Raw genomic sequence first — 23,615 nt, forward strand, 5'->3', positions numbered from 1 at the left:
CGCAGAAGTGGCCTGCGCCCTCCGGAGCCTCATGGTCTCCGTGCACCTGGCCTCCCGGAGAGAGGTAAGTGTGTGTGTGTGTGTGTGGGGGGGGGGCCCGCAGGTGCCTCTAGACGGTGGCCTCCTCCAGTGGAGTAACTCGGACAACGTGGACAGCCCATGGTGGATTGGCGGTGAGGAGCTAATGGCGGGCCCTGGGGGCAGAGGATGGCAGAGAAGGTGGGCCTGGAGGTTGGAACTGGAAACGAGGTCGGAGGGTGGTCAAAGGCTGCAAGAAGGGGTGACGCTGAATCTCTCTTGTCCACTGTTGAAGCGAGGGGACAGATCTGTGATGCTGCGGGGGCCACGAGAGCTGAAACCACTCTTGGGAAACTTCCTCAAGAGGGATCTTACTGAAAGAGCGCAGGAAGGATGTATATATTACATACACAATTGTCTGAGCCACCTGGGTGCCCTTAATTTTTTTTTCTTTCTCCAAATGCAGTTTTGAGAGTCAAAAAGAGAGGACCTGAGAGGAGCTGGACACAGAATTTATGCTGTTGTACGATTAGCAAGAAACTTGAGGAATCATGAGATGGCCTTCATCTGTATCCCTGAGGAGACCCGTGGAGGACACCTGGGCTGGGAGGGGTGGGGTCTTACTTGTAGGAGATCAGAGTTGGAGGATAAGAGGTCTTCACCTGGGGGCTCAGCTTTAGGAGCCTGATGAATTTCACTGGTGCCTGAGTTGAGGAAGCCAATAGGAACCAAGCTGATCCTTGTAGATCATTTATCCCTGTTCATATGTTCCAGGTGTGGGTTATACACCAGAAGGGCAGCCCTGCCAGTTCAGAGACTTTGATAAGCTTTGTTGAAATTGTCCAGTCTGTACATTTCAAAGGTACAGTGCACCTCTCTCCTTATTTTTCCCTCTTCTCTCCAATGACATGAGGGAGAGGAATCTTAAGAGCCAGAAAAATGACTTGGTTTTTGGCCATACAGTGAATGATTTTCTCATCTGTATCCAGTAATCTATCCTTTTTCTCATTAAAAAGTTGATATCACATATAAAATTTACATATATTAATGGGCCTGTCTCTGGCAGGCTACTGTCTAAAATAATAGGCCTCCAACTTTCCTGCATTTTCCATGGCAGCTGAAGGATAGAAGGAAAGGAATTAACTGTGGAACATACCTACACTCTGTCACTGGCCTGAGGTGAGGCAGGCGGGATGGGAACTGCAAAACTCATCAGCTGAGCCTACATAGGTTTTTAATATATGGTGGGTTGCATAAATGGAACTTTGTAACTTTGAGTGGAAAAGCTTGGAGAATTTGGCAAAGCAGAGTTATATTCATGCTACTCAGTTAAAAAAAGAAAAGAATGGGAAGAGAGTAGATGGGTTACATAGAAACTTCTGGAATATTCTGAGAACATAATAGATTAAGTAGGATTTTATGAACTGGCCTGAGAGGATGATGATTGTTTCTATGAGAAAATGCATTCCACTTTTCAACTCAAGATATCTGGAACACATCTCCCTTTGTCACAACTCTAGAAAGATTCACAGGAATTTCACTTTCTCTCTATTCTGATCTCAGAGATGGGAACTGTACTCTCGTTAAGCTGAAACTCCATGGATAGAAGCAGGAACAAGTGGGTGGGACTGTTCATTTTTATCTCCATGGAGAAAGGGAATTTTATAGCAACAAGAGTAGGGTCTCTGATGCCAGGGTCCTATCCATGCATATCTTTATGAAACATAAAACAGCTTAGAGAAATGTGGGAACAGAGCCCACAACCCAGGACTTGGTGGGAAAGCAGGCCAGAGCTCCATTTCTGCTTGTGAACCCTTGACTTCTTCATGTGCTGCTTAGGGCGCAAATGGTTGATAATGTCATTAAAGCCTAGACTATCTTTAAAGCCTGCCTGTCATGCAATGTGATACTGATGGGTATCTCCTTTCCTTTTCATTCTGGGGACAAGTGGGATGCACTTGATGCTGGGGCATACTCTGTGAACTCATAACATGAGTTGGATGGAGCTAAAGCTTGGCCAGCACCTGAACCGGTCTGTCTGCAGAGTTAGGGAATTGGTTTTCACTGATTAAATAAGTTGGTTAAAACATGAGACAAAGATAACATTTGATCTGTCTTCAACAGATTTGATTTTTTAACAAATCTCAAAAATATACTGAAAGTAGCTAAATAATTTTCTGTCTTTGCCTGGATATAATAATTTGTGCTGGAAATACACACTGACATTGAAGCATAAAGAAATGGAAATATTAAATGTCACAGAAAACCAGATGAATAACTTCTTTCTCTCCTTTTCCTCTACCCCTTTCACTTCCCCATTTTCTCCTTTTTAAAAGTTAATTTAATACATAAAGGACATCTTCATATGTCTATAAAAATAAAGATGATGTTTAGACAGTTTTCCCAGCTGGAATGCTCTGTTTAAAACACTCTGTTTTCATGGCCTCCACTGTTTATTTTACATTCAGAGATGTGGGCACATGGGAACTGTTTGCAGAAAATATCTGTTTGCTTCTGCGATTGATATAATACAGAAGCAGAGGGTAGAGGTTCAACCAGCTGTCTTTCTAAAGCCAGATGTACAATCTTTTCTTTTATTACTATTGGCAAGTACTTTTAGAAGGGGAACAAAAAGAAAAAAAAAAAAAAAGGAAGTCCTGGAACATAATGAAGAGATAAATCCATTCTGACTCTGAAAGTGTAACACCCAAGATTTACAGAAATAAAGTTCTCAGTGATCGTTTGAGATCTAATTCTCGTGGAAATGCTCAGGACAGTTCCCCTGCTTGCATTGAACAATAACAGTGATTAGGTAAATATGATGCCTTAAATCTCAGCACGTCTGTCAGTGATCGATTACAAGGGCCTTCAAACTTATCTCTGATTGTTGTTCCAACTTCTTACTCTCCCAATCAGTTCATTCTGGATTCTGCCACCAGGGTCATCTTTAAACCTGTGGCTCTGACCATGGGTCCACCCTGTCTTCAAGTTTTACAATGGTGGTTTTCTCTCGATTCTTTTTTGTTTGTTTTTTTAAGATTTTACTTATTTAGTTGACAGAGAGATCACAAGTAGGCAGAAAGACAGGAAGGGAAGCAGGTTCCCTGCAGAGCAGAGAGCCCGATGCGGGGCTCGATCCCAGGACCCTGGGATCATGACCTGAGTCGAAAGCAGAGGCCCCAACCCACTGAGCCACCCAGGCGCCCCTTCTCTTGCTTCTAAAAGAGGTAGAAACTTGTGGTCTCTTGGCTGAAACTGGCTTTCAAGTATATATACATATATATATGTATATATATAGTATTTCTTGACCACAGACTATGAGCCTGAAAAAAAAAAACCCATGTACTAGTTGCCAACAGTTAAAAAATTGGAGAATTTGACAGAAAAATTTGGATATTCTGCTATTATTAAAACACTGGAAGCTCTGGCAACACTGACCTCATATTTTGAGTAAAAATAATTAAACTGAGCCATTGGGAAGGGCACAGTTTCCTTAGTTTCCCACAGGATTGTACACTTCCTGTCTTTTTTCTCATTTACATGATTTCATTTTGCTCATTTACACGATCTGTTTGGCATTTATAGACATTTAAATTTTCAGCTCCTGGACTGTGGGCTCAAGGCCAGCTCCTTAGCCTCACATATAAGGACCATCTGACTCTTATTAACTTTTTAAGGCTCATTTCTCACATTTTCTCCTCTTGAACTTTATACTACAAAAATACAGGTTCCCCTAAGATACTGTGTGATTTTTACCATTTCCAGTCCTTTCCATTTATCTGAAGAACCTTCCCCACTTACCAAACTATTTTTACCTTTAGGAAAGTGTTTTCTTGACTTCCTTAGAGTTAACCATTCTTGGAGTTTTTTCCTGAGCATTGAATGTACTTCCATGATTGATTATACTATATATACTATATATACTATACTGATATACTATATACTTTACTAATTAGTGTAAAATAAGGAGAAAATTTTCCTTATGAGCAGCAGGTAACAGATTCCTTGTGGGGAGATCCAAACCTTTGAAGAGAGGTAGCTTTGCTAAGCTTGCTCAGGAGCAGCAGCTGAACCCCTGGGACTGAGACCTAAACAGGTCTCTGCACGGATCTCTTAGGGAAGAGGAGCAGGTAAAACTGAGAAGACAGAGGAGGCTTGGAAGGAGGGAAGGAGGACAGACATTTCAGTTGGAGGATTTTCAAGTAAAATCCACCAGAATAACTAAATACAGAATTAGTTGAAAAGAACGAAAAGAGTTTGGCCCCCTAGAATGGACTGGGAATGGAAAGCAGGTGGGGTGAGGCAGTTGCTTTTTACCACAAGCCTGTAGTGTTTGAACTTTAAAAACCAAATTCATGCAATAGTTTGATACATCTTTAGAAAAACGATATTTAGGAAAACTTCAGTGTAACAATTGATTTTTTTGTGGTATGATCCTTTTCCGTGGCCCTAAAAATGTCTATAAAGATTTCAAATAATCACCAAATGTGGAGTGGTTTTTAAAACATTTTTTAAAATTAAATTTTTTTTTTTTTTAAATGGAAACCAGTGAAGAAGCTGTGTTCTAAGTGCTGGCTGGTGTGAGACCAGAAGTGGCACCTTGTAAAGGTCAGAGAACGGCTCATATTTTAACTACATATGTATTTTTTTAAATACAATTTTTGAAAAAGATTTAAAAAAATATTTATTTATTTGACAGAGTGAAAGAAAGATCACAAGTAGGCAGAGCAGCAGGCAGAGAGAGAGGGGGAAGCAGGCTCCCCGCGGAGCAGAGAGCCTGATGAGGGGCTCGATCCCAGGACCCTGAGATCATGACCCGAGCTGAAGGCAGTGGCTTAACCTACTGAGCCACCCAGGCGCCCCATGATTTTTTTTATTTTTTAAAGTGATTTCTACACCCAACACGGGACTCAAACTCACAACCCCTGAGATCAGGAATTGCATGCTCTAACAGCTGAGCCATCAGGGTGCCCCTCTACAACGTTAAAATAATTTATCAAACTAATAACATGCATTTGATTAAAAAGTATTAGAGAAGATGTAAAAGTCATGGTCCCCATCCTACTGTTGATTAGCCCCGGTTCCATCCTCCAGGGTTGATTTCTTTCACTTCTTTTAAACTGGTTCTTATCTTAATATCTCCAAATAATACACTATGGTCACTGTAGCAGATTACATTTTCTAAAGATAATCAAGAGAGTGTCTCCTATTCACATACTTTGTTTAAAAAAATTATTTTATTATGAAAAGAGCACTTAACCTGAAGTTTACCCTCTTCCATTTTCAAGTGTACAGTATACTATTGTTGACCTTTGGGTACACGTCTCTGGAGCTTATTCATCTTGCTTGACTGAAACTATATGCCCTTTGATTAACAACTCCTCATGTCCTCCTCCTCTCACGCCCTGGCAAAGACACCATTCCAAAATCTTTGATTCTACAGATTTGACTATCTTCGGTACTTCCTATAAGTGGAATTATGTAATAGTTGTCTTTCTGTGCCTGGCATATTTTTCTTAGCATTTCCTCAAGTTGCTCGTGTAACTTTCTGTAAACTTGCTGCTCTCCTATCAAGAGGTAGAGTTTCTGTCTCCTCTCCTTGAATTTTATAGGGCTTTTTTCCTCCAAACCAGAATGTTTTTACTTCTTTACGTTTATAACTGAAATTTCCATCTGGGTATAGGCAAGACTGTCATGCACACTGGTGTTCTTAAAATTTAATTATGCAAATAAGTCCTTTTCAAGTACTAATAGGTTGTGTTACCATTCTTACAACTTTATAGCTAAGAAAATGAGTAATATAGAGCTTGTAACCAGAGCACCGTTCTCTGCAAGTTCAGACTTAGCTCTGCCTCCCACCCACCCAGCGCCGTGGCGATGCAGCACCCTCTTCCTGCCCCCTTCCAGATGGCAGTTAGATAACTGCCACTCAAGTCAGTGAGTCAATGAGAGTCACTCAAGCTTTGGAGCAGGAGTATCCTGGCCCTGAGCAGTGCAGTTATCTCTGGAAATTCAAATGTGGCACAGAAGAATTCTCACGAACTGGGAAGTACTAACGTGTCTTCTGCCAATCAAAGTGATTGAACCTCTTGTCTAAGCCTGACTGGGCTCTCCTTGCCTCTCAGAATGGACCTGCAGAGCCTGAGCACACTCATTGGCAGTCCTGTCCCTGAAGCCAGTTAGTAAGAATGGGCTCCTTCCAGTGGGGGGATGCCAACAACGTAGGTAAAAGAAGAGAGAAAACAGGGTCCCACAATCTTTAGGTGCTCAACAAATCCTTGTTTGTTGATCTACATGTAAAAAAGTACACAGTAAACTCAGTAAATCATCCTGGAGCAACTGCATCTTTGTAGCCACAATTCAGATCAAGAGGTAACATTATCAGCAACCCAGAGGCCTCCCCAGAGCTCCCTGTAGTCAATACCCGCTCTTCTCCTCAAAGGTAAACACTATCTTAATTTCTAATACCATAGTTTATTCTGTTTTATAGTCATGGCACCTTACACCTGGGAAACAATAAAATACTGTCATCTGGAGCTCCCTGATTTTGAACTTCACAGAAATGCAGTGGTACAGTGTGTATGTTTGTGAGATTGACCCAGGTGGAGGCATATAGTTGCATCTGATACATTTTTTACTTCTTTTTTTTCTAAAACGTTTTTTTAAAAAGATTTTATTTACTTATTTGACAGAGATCACTAGTAGGCAGAGAGGCAGACAGAGAGAGAGAGAGAGAGAGGAGGAGGAAGCAGGCTCCCTGCCGAGCAGAGAGCCTGACACGGGGGGACTCGATTCCAGGACCCTGAGATCATGACCCGAGCTGAAGGCAGAGGCTTAACCCACTGAGCCACCCAGGTGCCCCTCATTTTTTACTTCTGTATTCGATCGGCTTCATCTCTCAGGATACATACATGCACCTTTTCTACTGTTAATGAATAGCTGGATGGTTTCCAGCTTCGGGCTCTTAGAAATAATGCAACAATGAGCATTCTTCGGCATGTCTTTGGGGCCGTATGTATGCATTTCTGTTGGGTATATATCTGGGAGCGAATTGCTAGGTCTTAGGGTATACATAAGACGTTTTCTCTTTTCCAGTTTTACTGTGCAAAACATATCATTGGATATGTTTAAGGTGTACAGTGTGGTGATTTTGATACACGTAGATATTGCAAAATGATCACCACAATAGGATTAGCTACCACCTCCCTCATATCACATAATTACCTTTTTTTTTTTTCTTTGGTAGGGAGAACACTTAAAATCTGTTCTCTTGGCAACTTTCTAGTATACAGACAGTATTAACCCATTAGTCACCATGTTGCATATTAGAGCCACAGAACATATTCATCTTAAAACTGAAGCTTTGTGGCCTTTGACCAGCATCTCCCCATTTCTCCACTCCTGTTTCCCTGGCAACTGTTCTTCTACTTTTGGTTTCTATGAGTTAAACATTTTTTTAGATTCCACATATAACTGAGAACATACTGTATTCTGTTTTTCTCTGTCTTACTTCACTTAACATAATGTCCTCACAGTCCATCCATGCTGTTGCAAATGGCAAGGTTTCATTCTCGTGACTGAATAAATTCCAATGTGTGTGTGTGTGTGTGTGTGTGTGTGTGTGTGTAATCTCTTCTCCATTCATCTGTTAACAACTATTTACATTGTTTCCATATCTTGAATATTGTGAATAATGCAGCAGTAAACATGGGAGTGCAGCTATCTCTTCAAGATTCTGATTTCATTTCTTTTTGATCTATACCCAGAAGTGGGATTGCTACTATATAGTAGTTCTGTTTCCAGTTTTTTTTTTTTTTAAAGATTTTATTTATTTATTTGACAGAGATCACAAGCAGGCAGAGAGGCAGGCAGAGAGAGCAGGGGAAGCAGGCTCCCCGCTGAGCAGGGAGCCCGAGGTGGGGCTTGATCCCAGGACTCTGAGATCATGACCTGAGCCAAAGGCAGAGGCTTTAACCCACTGAGCCACCCAGGTACGCATGTTTCCAGTTTTTTGAGGAACTTCCATACTGTTGTCCATGGCAGCTGTACCAATTTCTATTCCCACCAGCAGTGTACAAGGGGTCTCTCTTCTCCACATCATTGAGTACTTGTTATCTCTTGTCTTTATCATAGTCCTACTAACAGGTGTGAGTTGACATCTCCCTGATGACTGGTGATGATGAGCACTTTTTCATATACCTGCTGGTCACCTGTATGTCTTCTTTGGGGAGGGCCATTTTGACGGCCTTGGTCAGCAGAATATTGTGGAAGTGGTACAATGTGACTTATAAGGGTATGTCATAAAATGTCGTGAAGTTCTGCTTTGTTCGTTCACATGTTATAGAAGCAGAAGGAAATAGTCAGGAGATACTGCCCACATGCTTTGAAGATGGGCAAAGGGCAAAGAGCCAAGGAATGTGGTAGGAGTGCAGCTTCAGAAGCTGGATAAGGCAAAGAAAGGATTCTCTGCCAGAGCCTCCCAATGGAGCACTGCTCTGCTGAACCTGAATTGTGGTTCAGTTATTACTGATTTTGGACTTCTGGCCTCCAGAACCAAGAGAGAATAAAATTCTCTGGTTTTATGTTACTGAGTTTGTGGTTGTGCACAACAGCAGCCGTAAGAGACAGAAACAAATGGCCAAAAGTAGGATGCTCCACATCACTAGACATGAGAGAAGTGAAACTTAATTCCAGAATGAAATACCACTACATACTTATTGGAATAGCTAATATTGAAAAAAATAACCGACTATGTGTATTGTATATTAATTTTAATGAGAAATGTAATATACAAATATATTTTCTTGTGTTTAGGTGAAGACTCTAGAAGGATATCCAAGAAATTAATCAGAGGTTATCTTCAGAGTGGCAGTAGGTAAGACTGAGGTGGGTGGGGAAAAGTGGGAGTATTTAAACTGTATTCTTTTTATGTATTATTTGATTTTTGATTCTGAACATGTGACTATTTTCTATTTTTTTAAAATGAAGACTTAGGCAATAAAAAATTTGATTTCAGTGGATGTGAGTGAGGCCTCTTTACCAACAGGCTTCATCTTAGGAACCGTGTTGTTAAACTGGGATCACTAAGTTCTGGAAGAACTTGTGGGGCAACAGCATTGCCACTGGTTTTTCTGGTTTATCCCAGGTGATTAGTCTTATTTCATTGGAGATAAATCATTTTTATATTCCTAGGGGTGGGGCCTGGGGTTTGACTGGCTGCTGAGCATGGAGAGGAAGCCCGTCTATAGGCACATTTGATTCAGCCTGGTCCCTCAGTTTTGCCTTCCATGTGGAGGGGTGTGTCTGGTTTCTATCCCTTCTGGGGCTCTGCTGGGTGGACTATCTCGGTCCGTATCCACAGCCCTTTCTATGTGTATTCCAGGCTGTGGTTTTCTTGGCTCTACTTCATCACTTAAAAGTCTTTTTACCTCCTAACTTTGGGATGAAGAAGAAAGAAAGATGGTCTGTCCCCCATTTTGAAAAGAAATCACTACATTTATTGGTTGATTTCATTTCTGAACTGGTTTGTGAGCTCCTGGAAGGGAGGAAAGTTTATTATTTTAATATACCCCAAGTAGGTTAGTCACTGTTCAGTCAGATAATAGAGACCATACTAAAGATTTCAACAGAGAGAATTTAATATAAGGAATTGTTTCCACAGGTGTTGGAGGATAGAAAAAACAAAAGGGGGCACTGAACTAACATGGAGATAATTACCAAAGAAGCTGCTACCAATCCTGGTCTTGGGGAAAAGACAAGGACGAGGTTGGGATTGTTGAAAGCTAGAACTTTCAGAGTAGGGGACCTGCAATGCTGGGGCTCAGGCCTCTGAGGAGTGGTTATGACCAGGTTGCAGCTAGTAACTCCAGTGGCTTGAGAGAGGTTTGTTATGGGTGCCAGCAGTACTTCCGGTGGGAACTGGGTGTTGCTGCTGGGACTAAGTGCCGTGACAGGAACACTGACAAAAGGGAAGAAGAAAGTTGTTTGCTTGATCTGCCTTTCAGTTTCTCTCCAGTGCAAGACTTAACAGGAAGCCAGCTGGCAAAGGAGTCTGGGAAATGTATTTTGCAGAATCTTTGTCCCAGCATCACAAAACACAGTACAGAGTTGGATTTAGAGTTGGAGGATAATAGCTAAAAAAAAAAATGGCTCAAAGGGTACATATAATTTAAAAAAATGTTTTGTATAAATAAAATATTTAAAAAAATATCTTTATAGCCCAGAATCTTTCTTGAGAGTTCCAGGCTTGTACTTCTGTTTATCAGTCATCTATTGATATCAAAAGCAAACACAGAAAATTAACTGCTAAGCATAAATTCATTTCCCCCATACTCACTGTATCTAAAAAGTACTACATGTCAATTTCGAATCGAATGGAAACAGAAGCAAAACAATGTTTTTCAGATGAAGAATATTTAACAAAACTGAATGAATCATGTTTTCATCAAAACTTGCCCTTCTGAGGCACCTTGGTGGCTTAGTGGGTTAAGCATCTGCCTTCAGCTCAGGTCATGATCTCAGAGTCCTGGGATCTAGTCCCACATTGGGCTCATTGCTCAGTGGGGAACCTGCTTCTTGCTCTCTCTAAGCTCCTCTCCTACAAATAAATAAAATCTTAAAAAAAAACAAACCCAAAACTTGCCCCTCTTTCTGTAATCTTTCCTCATAAAGGACAACATTGCCCAACTACTGAAGCCCAGCTCTCACAAGTCATTCTCTGTGTCTTCCCTCCACATTCTTTGTGTCAACCTCCACATCCCAGACAGAGTCTGGTCAGCTCTGCCTTGAAGGGTCTCTCGACTCCATGTTCTCTATGTTCCTTCAGTCCCTGTCCTGATTGGTCTTGATGATATTTTCTGTGGACCATGCAATTACTCCTAAATTGGTCCCCAACTACTGTCTTATCTTTCTTTACCCATTCATCTGTTGATGACCACAGTGATTTAAAAAAAACAAACACAAATCTCAAGTACTAGGGATGGAATGGACAGCATGATGAGTCTAGTTATTACTGCTGTGTGATATGTATATATAGAGGGAGTGAGTCCTAGGAGTTCCTATTGCGAGAAGAAGTTTTTTTTTCCTCTCCTTTCTTTTTATCGTATCTGTATGAGATGATGGATATTAACTTGTTGTGGTAATAATTTTACGATATATATATGTATGTGTCAAACTTCTTTGCTATACAGCTGAAACCCATACAGTGATATGTGTCAACTATATCTCAAACTGGAAAAGAATGAACCTCACCAGATCAATGTCCAGGTTATATCATTTAGTGGAAAAGGTGTTAGTAATGTATAATATTTAAAGATCTTTCTAAACTGGGAAGGGGAAAGCAGTGTTCACCAAATGTCACTGACAGAAGGTAAACAGAAGAGAGAGCTGTGCGTGCTCATGACCCTGTTTGAAATTACTGAATTCCTGTTTTGTGCAAGGGTTACAGGGTGTTATGGAGAAATAGAGGAAAAAGATTGATTTTGAGGTTTAGAAATTGAAAAGGTAAGATAAAAGGAACATGAGGTAAAGATTAGAAAGAGAAGAGAGAAAAATAAAATTAGAGTCATAACTTTTGTTTCTGTTGAGTTGGGAAGTAACAGAATTTTTGCATTAATGTGAAGGAAATTATTTTATAAATCCCAGAAGTGTCTCTAAGAGTTCCCTAAAAAGATGTAAGGAAAGGAACCCCAATTGATATTGTAAGGGAGAGGAAAAAAAACAGGGAATGATGTGGTTCTTTTTTGAAGTTCAGGGGAAGACCAAAGAAAATTATAAAAAATTTTTCAGAGGTTTTTTTTTTTTTTTTTTGGTTGGTTTACTATCAAGAGAGCCACCATCATTTTCCTGAATCTGGAAAGGCATTTTCTGACATCTGCTAAATGATCCTGGAACAAGAGCAGTGCAGGCCTGGTATAGTATAATGTATGGTTTATGGATAAGGTTTGCTTTCTAAATGATTAAGTCTGGTATAGTCTCCGTTTGAAAATAGGAGAATTAAAGATATCATAAGAAAAATAATGGAAAATTGACAGCTGATGAAAGAGTGTGTACTCACATCTCTGTTAGAGCTCTGGATCAACTTGTTAAAAGACAACAGAGGCAAAGCAGGGAAATCTACCTTTTCAAGTGAGAGGAAGGGAAGACTTAGGGGAAGGAGGCTGTAAGTCTCCTCAAAGTTGTCTTCCACAGTGCTATAAGCATTTGAAGATCATGGTGATAGGAAGGATAAGAAAGTAGCTAATATAAAATCTCTATTTTATTGGGGTATGGGTAGAAATATTGCTGCCATCAGAAGCTTCCTCAGTAATGCTGTGAGTTTAAATAGGTTATAAAAGGTTAAAAACAAAGCCAAGAAAAGCATTTTTACAGTATAAATATGTAGTAGAGTTAATAAAAAAGGCCTGTGTGATTTTAGGAAAAATCTAAAGGAATCTCTGAACTTCCTTTTCCTAGATGGCTTATACCAAATTGCGTTGTACGTCCACCTATGTATGGTTAGGGGAGGGAGGACATGCTTCACACAGAATCACCTGACCTGGTCTCCTCAGAGGAAAAAGTTTTTGTAATTCGTCCACCCAGAGGGGGTGCTTTTCCCTAATTTATTCAAAGTCCTGTGCAGAGTTAGCATAACTCTTGGATAGGTGTGATAGAACATGGGTCTAGAAACACATAGAGCCAAGTTTAAGTACTTCCTGCATTATTAACAGTGAGTGTGGCCTTGCCTTCTCTGCCCTGATTTCCTCATCCACAGAAGCCCCAAGACTACCTCATAGTATTTCTGGGAACACTAAAGTTGATAACATGTGAAAGTGTTTTGTAAACTGTAAAAGAGAATTCAGTCTTCAGTTGGAGAACACATATTGAGCACTGTGGTATGCAAGGTACTTTGTTAAGTTTTGCAGATACAGAGCTGAAAGACCTTGTCCTTGGGGAGCTAACAACCTATGGGCATAGCAGATGGACCCATACTTATAATGCATTGTGATCTGGAAGGTAAAAATTGCTATGGACTTAGAGAACTGAGGGACCCTCCTAGTATAAGATCGCTGGACCCCTTGTGCTCCTCATTACAAGTTTACACAATTAGATAACTTCAGCTCTGGACTACTATGTATATCTGAATAGGAAAATGGATACACAGGTGGAGGCCAACTCCAGCACACGTTACCTTGTGCAAATTAAAAAGAAAACTCCTCTTGACAGATAACATTGCAAAATGTGCCTCTCCACTCTTCTGCTAAGACAGTCAGAAAGTAAGAGGGCAGGATTGGAGCAATCTGTCACAGTGGGCCCCACCCTGGGACTCTGTGGAGCACAGCCGGAATCATTAAACATGGTGGCCTGCTAGGGGTAGGTTTTTATAAGTCTTGCTTTTGAAGACTACAGTTAAAAAACAAAACAGGATAGAGCACATGCAACCATATGTGCATGCAATTTAGGGGACGGATTTAATTTTGTGAACTTGGCTTCTATAGACAGACTGAAGTGTATCCTGTGAGGGATGGGAGCACTTTGTAGTAACTGGGGTGGCTACTTGCCAGCTTTCCCATGTGAGCTTGAACAGATTTTGAAGAGATGGGTCAGACCTTAACTAGGAAGACAGAAACCTCTCTGAGTAGTTACAGAAGTTGAATGCAGGATGTGGTTACATAGGTAATGGAATTACCAAGAAGTCAAACGGGGTGGTGAGCCAATCCTGATATTAGCAAGAGTAGAAAGCTAATGTCACTTTTGGGCCAGGGTGACAGAGGAAAGCGTTAGTGTTATTGGAGCCTGGAGACCAGGCACGCTATGGAAAAATGCAGCCATGGTAGCCTGGCTGGTCTAAGCTGACACTGTGGAGGGAGAAACTGAGCTCTTGTTGGACATACTGCTGAAGATGGACAAGGAGGGGAAATACCCTAGGTTCTCTTTTCCTCTAGGTCTTCAAACTCCCTCCTGTACCCTTCCTGGCTGATTGCAGATCTTCCAACTAGAGGGGAATCTTGGAAAGGTAGCCTTGGGAATGTAGCCTGTGGGCTCAGCCCCCTTGCTGTACAGAGCAGGCTAGGGAACAGGAGAGGAATGGCCTCTCAGAGCTCACAGGTTCAAGCTTGGTATAATGAAAGACAAGAAAATATGGGACTGAACTGAATAACCAAGAACTATACAAAGTTCTTTTTTAAGAAGTTTTTTAGAAAGGAGCATAGAGGAAGAGGGTGTAGATTTTCAATTAAAGTATACCAATGAATATACAGTGACCAGTTAAACATCAAAATGTGGAGAATGGCAAGTAAAAGGAATATAAACATTGAAAACATGGAAATTTTCATTTTATATTATTTAGACCTGTGGCTATATTATATTATTGAAGAATATACATTTCCTAGAGGAAAGCAATCTTCCCTTCATTTTGTAACAGGTGTCAGCTATATGAGGAACAGCCGGGGTGACAGACTCTGATGGTCCCATTCCATCACAGCCCAGGTCAACCTCTGATGAGCTGTGACAATAGCACCTGCCTGAGACTCTCCCTCTAGTTCAAGGGAAGGAGAGGTCCCTGGCGTCCCTCAAAAACTGCCTGTCACCCCTGGTACGAGCCCTTCTGGCTTTTAGTTGTCCTGGTTGCTCAGGTGAAATGAGGTTATTCTAGTTTGTGAATCTGGATACCTGATACCGACATCAACAATTCCGCTCTTTGGGGATACTCTTTAGAGTATCCTCTTCGGCTCTCTCTTATGTAAGCAGCCTCTAGGCCATGCTGTCCAATCTAATTTTCTGTGAGGATGGACATCTTCTATGTCTGTGTTGTCCAATAGGTAGCCATTAGCCTACCCGAGTACTTGAAATATGGCTAGTATAACTGTGGAACTGAATTCTAAATTGTTTAATTTTAATTATTCATAATTTAAATTTAATCTTCGCATGAAGCTAGTGGCTACCATGTTGGCAGTGTATGTTTATGGAATTGAGACTGAGTTTTGGATAATCTCACTAGCTTATTCCACAAGAGGGAACAGTCTTTCCTTTGCTTTCCAGGCAATCAGAAGAATTAAGCTAATTAACTCAGACCATCAAGATAGACTGAAATTTCCCTGTAGCCCGAGACTTTGTTTGTAGTTCCATTGTTTGTGTGCCCAGTGCCCCATGCATCCAATGAGATTCCAAATCTGTCTTCCTGATGAGTCAGGGGAGACAAAAACTTGCGGAAAAATTTCTTGGCCAATATGAATCTAGGAAGAGAGGGCCTAAGGCAGCAATTCAGTTGTTCATGGCCACAGAGCGCATGAGGGCACTCTGGAGGGATCTGAGAGCTGCCCCCCACTCCTCCCAAGGAGGCATCTATGACATCTCCCAGAGGATGCCACCAGAGAACATTGCCAAAACCAAAACAGTGACAAAAAGAACAAAATCAGGATGAACTCCGTCCCAGAGAATGCCAGTGGAAGACAGTGTGTGACTGGACCAGGAGCCTTCTTGCTGTACAAAATTATGACTTCTCATGATGGTGGCATGGACTAAATTTTACCCCCCCCTTTAAAAAAGATTTTATTTATTTATTTGGGAGAGATCACAAGTAGGCAGAGAGCCAGGCAGAGAGAGAGGGGGAAGCAGGCTCCCTGCTGAGCAGAGAGCCCAGTGCGGGGCTCGATCTCAGGTCAGATCATGACCTGAGCCGAAGGCAGAGGCTTAACCCACTGAGCCACCCAGGCGCCCTTAAACTTTACCCCTTTAATGAAGAATTCAAGGACAAAAATCCTGAATTGACTGAGTCCAAAACTACTTTGAGAAAACACAAAGTGGTTGAAGTTACTCCCCAGAAAATAATAGGATTCTATCATATGTGTATCTCAGGTGTAGTCCACATGACATAAAAAGCGTTAAAACAACAACAAGATGAACTCCCATCAGTGAACCATCACCACACAGTGTAGTCTGCAGTGTAGGCTGGTGCCCAGGAAGGAGGTACTGCTCTGTGAGCCAGTGTGGAAGAATTTCCAGATTAGCGCACGGAGGAAGCAAGTCACAGAAGGACATATACAAACATTATGTACAATAATAAACTGGCAAAATGGGGTAGTACTTGTCTTAGGGATACATGTGTAAGTGGTAGGAACTGTAATACAATTAGAAGAATACAAAAGTCAAGATAGGAATTACCTCTGGGAGTTGAGGAGGATGGACTCAAGGGGGCGTCTGTGGTAATGGAAATGTTCTTTTCCTCAAGCTGTGTGGGAGGCACAAAGTTGTTTACTTTTGTTGTTATTGCTATTATTAAAATCTATAAGGCTAAGGGAAAAGTTTATGAACAATGGGATGTTATTTCTACATAGTTTAACATTAGGAGGAAAAAATCCTATAGAACCAGCTATTGTTTCTAGATTCATATCAAAGTTATAAACTGTATCCCAAGGGGCACCTTGCTGGCTCAGTCGGTGGAACATAAGACTCTTGATCTCAAGGTTGTGAGTTCAAGCCCTACACTGGGTGTGGAGCCTACTTCAAAAAAGGTACCCCAAATTCAGGGTAGCAGTTAACTCAGGTAAGAGAAGGAAAAGCATTAAGCAGGGCTCTCGGGTGCTTGAGTTTCAGCAGTCGTTTTCATTTTTTACTTCTGTAGCTGAGTGGTGTCTGTTACATTTTTATATACCTAAGATGTTTCATCAAAACTATAAAAAGCAGAAGCCAGTGTGGCTTCATTAGAGAATCTGCAGGGAATGCAGGCTCCAAAGAGCAGAGGGACTGGAGAAAAAAGCGTATGAGGAGAGGCTGAGGCCAGGTTCTCTCTAGGCTCATTACAGCAAATGCTAGAGATGGAAGGAAGTCAGTAGAAAACCTGTGTGCAGAGCAAAGTACACGATAGGGAAGCATTAGGCCTGTTGACTGAGGATAATCTCGTGTTAACAGCGGGCTGTGAGAAAGCGGAGGGTCCCAGGATTTCATTCAGTCATTCACTCAGCCCAACTTTATTGACTGTTTCCATTGGAAGGCTTCATTCTGCTCATCTCCTGTTTTGTGCACCTTCTTCAACAAGTGGAGAATGAACTGGAAGGGATTGGAAAATTCCCAAAATAATCAGTGTCAAGTAGGTAAGGGGTTAAGAGACTACTTAGCATCTTGCATTTTTGTTTGCTTGCTTATTTTTGAGAGGTAACTTAGGACAGGAGTTAATGTGTTCTGGAACTAGATTACCTCTGTTCAGATTCCAGCTCCGTCGATTGTTGGCTGTGTGTTCTAAACCAACTGCTTGACCTCTCTCTGTCTTAATTCCATGGTCTGCAAAACATGAATGGCAGTATCTACCTCATGGGGGTATGAGGATTAAATGAATTAATGTATGTAAAAGCCTCAGAACACATGCCATAAAAGGGTTTCCTAATAATTCTATCCTCATTAAGTTTTTTTTTTTCAAGTTTCTAGGGCTAAATTAATTACCATCTTAGAAAGTGTCAGAAATTGTCATACTAATTATTTACTCAGGAAGAAAGAAATGGGTCAAATGTGGTGGGACTGGGACAGGGCAAGATAATCAGGTGTCCAGGTAGAGGGTTAGACTACAGATAAAAATTTAAGAGCCGTTAGTATGCAGATTTCAGCAGCTGATCTTAAACTAGGTCTTAAAATCTGCCAGATGATGCTGGATATCCCTCATTATGAATAAAATCTGTCCCCACTGTTATTCAAGTGAGAAGTTTTATCCTTGCTTTACTGCTCGCATTTGCTTTCCTCTTAGAATGGCGTTAGTCTGGGGTTCTATCTTTTTTTGGTATAGTCCATTTTCGTGATGACTTGAATGGACTGTGCTAGATATCAAGGAGGGAGGAGATAATAGTTTGTCATCTAAAAGAATAATAATAGTTTTTAGTAGCACACATAAGACCAAATAACACACTTTGGAAAAGGGATGCAAGCTCATTTTGAAAAAGAAAAATAAACACAAAATCCTGTGGGATTTAATTCTGACTCATAACAAAAAATTTTATGGGCCTTCAGCCATTTACTTCTCTGCTTTATTTGCTGGCAATGCCCAGAAAGCTTATATTTCTGTTACTTTATACATATGTCTTCAGGTTTGCCTCTTTTAGAACTAGGGAGCTGAAAATAGTATTTTTGAGGTGCTTCTACACAGCATTTCTTATACCTGGGATATTTTAATGTCATTGAAATATATTTAAATTCTAGATGCATGTGTTACTATGCGGAGAGTCATTTAATCGAATGGAAGTTGATGTTTTGCTTGGGAGGCCTAGCCAGTTATGGTCTGTGTCAGAGGCCTGGACTTTGTTATTCAGGCTCTTTAGGAATATGACCAGCTTTTTTCTAGGCCTTAACACTAAGGATTGAAAATTAAATTTCTAGAGAAAAATTATCCTTGGATAACTTTGGAGAATGGCTAAGATTTTCATCCTATGTATTTGATTATTATCAAGTGTCTAATTTGTGCCAGTCATACTGATTCTGAAGATGCTGGATCTCACGACAGATTTTTTTTTCAGAACTTCATTAAGGTTCTAATTTGGTTGGTTTCCTGTGTCACTGTGTTCATTGTCATTGACTTTCTCTTTATGCTTATTGATCCCTTGGACTCCATATGCTTTTCCCCATAGTTGTCATTCTGAAGTGGTTTTCTTCTCATAAAGAATGCCAGGTCACTGTCTCTGGAGTGTTAAATAACTTTGGGGATGTTTCATCTTATTTTGCTTGGCTTATTTATCATATGTCTTAATCTTGAAAGCAAGAAATCTCAATATCCATCTTAGTGTGTGGTCTCAAGTTTGGAAAGAATTGCTTGCCAGGACTTTTAGAAATATTAGGAGCTCCTTGGATCATTTGCTACTTAACATAATGGAAAAATGACCCCAAACTCTCTCTGAAATTGCAGTTAATTTATACGACAAATGAAGGATCTACTGAGAGAGCATTTTATTACTTGGTGATAATTTAGCTTTTTAAAATTGTGTTAAAAGAGAGATCACTAACCACAGGAATATAGCGGCAATGTTTCTGCCATAACAGACATTTCTAATGAATTCTTTGGGCATTGAACCCTTCGGGCCAGTTGGCATGAGCAATAAAAAGGCAGAAGGAGGATGATGGAGAAAGTTTTTCTTTTTCGACTGTCAGTTTTTACCAGTCATATTTTTTCATTTTTCTGAGGTGCAAATTAGGATTTGCAGATATTGAATAGCTATTAAAATAAAAATTCCACCTACATGTTATAGAATTAAGTGGTTCTGAGGATCGTATTGCGTTTAGTATTCCTTCAGTAGTTCTTACAGTAACTTCCCACAGGGAAGACTTAGTGACAGAGCTTGTCTAGAAAGAAGCAGCAGACTCTGATTTTCTTCCCAGTAGATGATGATTTTGGAACAGGGAGATTTAGTTTCCTTTTGAATTGTGTACACAGTTCTCCAAGAATGCCAAAGTGAACATTTTTCATCTCTGTTTTCCTTCCGATTTCAGGGCATGCAATATTTTGCCTTCCATAACTACATATGGTTAAAGGCTCTCTCCTTTCCCTTAGCATCTTTCTTAAATTCTTTGTTTGGGTTCATCTTAAGCCAAATTTGAATAGGGATTCACTGTTTTGCAACTGGTGGCTAGGGAAGCTGCAGGCTTTGTTGCTTTGGTGTTAAACAGTGTCTAAATTTGGGGATGCCTGGGTGGTTCAGTCAGTTAAGCATCTGACTTTGGCTCAGGTCAGGACCCCAGAGTCCCACATTGCTCAGTGGGTATTCCACGTCTCTGCCCCTCATCCCGCTCGTACTCTTTCTCTCTCAAATAAATAAATAAAATCTTAAAGAAATAAAACTATAGCTTCTGGAGCCCTTCTAGTCTCACCTTTGTCCCCCAAACCACACTCACTCTATGCCGCATTGCCCCCATGCTATAATGGGGTTTTCAGATACCCAGAAAGATGCAGTTGTAGCATAAATTGACAGTAGATTTGGGAATCAGAAGACAGGCGGTGAAGGTGCAACTCTGCTTCAAAGTGACCTTGGACCTTTTAGTCAAGTGATTCTGCTTATCTCCACGGGGAGTGTTCTCCCTACAAAGAACCCCTAGCTGTTACAGTCCAGAGTTTCACAAGCATCTTTCTGACTTGTGGGTTAGAAAATATGATTTGTCTTTACTATTCTCTGGTGAAGAACTTGATAGAAATTACTGGCCGTTGTTATTTGTCAAGAAAATCAGGACTTCAGTCCTCAAAAACACTTACTGCTGAGTGAACGGAATGATTATTTTCTAAATTTGAAATTCTTTTGACCCTGTAGATTGTTATTATGATAACTTCATTTTATAAATCAAGGAGCAAAAAGGACTTAGGACTCCTTGATACCTTGTAAGTTCAAAACAGTAGCTTCTAGGATGCCTGGGTAGCTCATTCGTTAAGCATCTGCCTTCAGCTCAGGTCATGATCCCAGGGTCCTGGGATCGAGGCCCACATTAGGTTTTCTGCTAGGCAGGAAGCCTGCTTCTTCCTCTCCCACTCCCCCTGCTTGTGTTCCCTCTCTTGCTGTGTCTTTCTCTGCCAAATAAATAAATAAATAAATCTTTAAAAGAAGAACAGTAGCTTCTAAACTTTTTTTTTACGATTTTATTTATTTATTTATTTGTGAGAGAGAGAGGGAGAAAAAGAGTGTGTGTGTGTGAGTGGCCGGGGGAAGGGTAGACAGAGAGTGAGGCAAAAGGATCTTAAGCAGACTCCTCTGAGCTGAAGGTGGAGTCTGATGCGGGTCTCAGTCCCACGACCCTAAGATCATGACCCAGGCTGAAGCCACCCAGGTGCCCCTCTAAACTTTCTTGATTAATACATACTCTACTAATAGTGCTATACGTAAAAATTGAAGTTCCAAAGGATGAGGCAAAAAATATAAATGGCCTTTCTTATATTTTCTTCTTTTCTTTATCCCATGAATGAGTTGTTTGGTTTATTCCCTGGTTATGTGTAGTCATCACTGGAAATTGCTGTTCTAAAGAACAAAAAATATAGCAACAGCAGACTTATTGAACAAGAATGTATGAAATCTTGTCATGTGTTCTGTAACTCATTTTCTCTGGCCCTAATCAAATGCTGATTTCCAAGAGCACGTGTTAAGAATTAGAGTTTTGGGTCATGCTTCATTCTAAAAAGAGAGTTGGTATAGGGAAGTAACAGTGGGAAGATTAAAGATAAAATACTAAACAATTATGAGGTACTTTAATAATGTGCAGCATATAGACAGAATCCCTGTGCATGAGACTGTAGGCCAACAATTGTGAGGTTCTAAAACTTTCTCGCAGGAACTGTTTTAATGACTTCCATATATACATGAAAGAAAATATCCAGGAGGACATGGAGAAAATTAAAATTTTGTGGAGAATGAAAGCAAGCCTAGGGATAATCTCTAACCATATGCATAGGATATTTATAGCCTCATTGTCTTATTCATTCTTATCACAGCTCTGTGAAATAAGCATTATTAGCCCAGTTTTTTTTTTTAAAGATTTTATTTAGGGCCCCTGGGTGGCTCAGTGGGTTAAATCTCTGCTGTCGGCTCAGGTTATGATCCCAAGGTCCTGGGATCGAGCCCTGCATTGGGCTCTCTGCTCAGTGGGGAGCCTGCTTCCTCCTCTCTCTCTGCCTGTCTCTGCCTACTTGTGATCTCTGTCAGTCAAATAAATACATAAAAATTAAAAAAAAAGATTTTATTTATCAGAGAGAGAGAGAGAGAGCACACGCACAAGTAGGTAGAGTGGCAGGCAGAGGTGGAGAGAGAAGCAGGCTCCCTGCCGAGTAAGGACCCCAATGCAGGACTCGATCCCAGAATCCTGGGATCATGACCCGAGCCGAAGGCAGCGGCTTAACCCACTGAGCCACCCAGGGCATCCCTAGCCCAGTTTTTTGGTAAGAAAACCAAAGTTAAGACCAAGTGACCTGTCCAAGATCACCTATTTGGTGAAGGTGGCATTGGAACTCGGAACCACCCCTGCTGGTGTCCTCACTATCTGCCATATACCTGGGTAAGTGCTTGTCATTCCTGAAGTGAAAATTGATGAGGAGAAATGCTCCTAGAGTGGGTATCCACCTGCATATAGAGGTAAACTGAGGTAAGAGGGTGCTATTTGTGAATAGCAAAGGAATTGAGATTCAGGGCACAACCTGTAGCATGCTAGAGGCAAGTTCTGAGGGTTTGGGGCAGGTCGTGTGTATGGCCAGGAGTGCAGAGAAGGGGGACTTTAGCCGGAGTCCAAGTAACAAGTCCATTGGTTTGAGGACGGGGAGGGGTTCTTGGTGACTCTTCATTGGTTGAGTGATGTGTTTTGGTTGGTTGTAAATTAGGCATTTATGGGAAACTAGTTTCTCAGTCCTTGAATTGGTTTTCCTGAGGACGCGTTTGAGATTCTCCTTTTCTATCCTCGGTTCCATTTTAAATTGAGTCCTTTTCACCTGAGGAAGTTAGACACTGCTTTCCTGCAAAGGACTAAGGCCAGCAGCATGGTTAAGGTTCATGGAAAAGTCAGTGAAAGACAAATTGGGAGTCAAAGCAAATTAGAAGATGCAAGTAAAAAAGTATGAAAGATTCAGCAAAAACTTTGCATAAACATATAAAATATTAACCCTATGTTGGTGAGAAATATTAACCATGTTTTGAAAACTTTTTTTCCCCCAATTCTAGGTAAAAATGTTAATTATTTGAAAGAGTACATAATGAAGTTTAATGATCTGAACAGGTGGGAGAGGGAAAAGGGCAAGGAAGAAGAGTTGGAGGTGATGACAGTTTTCTTTAGATTAATTGCCCTCTTTGAGATGGGGGGTGCTACGGCTTAAGAAACTCATATATATTTCAGTTGAAGCTTTTAATATTGTTGGAACTCAGTTATTTGTAGAAGATGGGAACTAGTCATATACTTGGACTTTTCTTTGCTATTTTTCACTTTTTTTTTTAAAGATTTGTTTATTTGAGAGAGAGAGAGAGTGGGGTGAGGGGCAGAGGGAGAGAATCTTCAAGTAGACTCCCCACTGAGCGCAGATTCCCAACTTGGGGTTCAATACAACCCATGAGATCATGACCTGAGCCCAAACCAAGAGTCAGACGCTCATTTGATGCTTTCACCCTAGCGCCCCTCATTTATTTATTCTTTTATCTCCACATTTCATTTGCATTTTCTTCCTCTCACCCACGAGCACCCACTCTTATTAAATTGCTTCCTGTACACCAGGCAGTTTTTCAACATGGTCAGTATATATCCTGTTTCTGTCTGTATACTCAGAAAATAGCCATGGTTTTGCATACATTGTCCCAAATGTTTTATTGTAAAAAAAATCAAGTTCCAGAGAAGTTTGAAGAATTGTGCAATGAGCACCGTCTGGATTTTACATTTTGCTGTATTTACGTCATCATGTATTCATTCTTTTTCCACCCCTTTATCTGTATTCAAATCTCATTAATAACATGCATGCTGAAGTTTTAGAAGGGCACTGATATCTGCAATTTCCTTTAAAATGCATCAAGAAATTAAGATTAGTGATGTATTTCTTTACAGTTTAGTTAAAATTTACACATATAGAAAGGATTGACTTTTAAGGGTAGTATTCTGAGTTTTGACAGATGACATATGCATTGTTAATTTGC

This window comes from Lontra canadensis, unplaced genomic scaffold, assembly GCF_010015895.1.
Source record: "Lontra canadensis isolate GAN:19392208 unplaced genomic scaffold, GSC_riverotter_1.0 scaffold9, whole genome shotgun sequence".
Classification (NCBI taxonomy): domain Eukaryota; kingdom Metazoa; phylum Chordata; class Mammalia; order Carnivora; family Mustelidae; genus Lontra; species Lontra canadensis.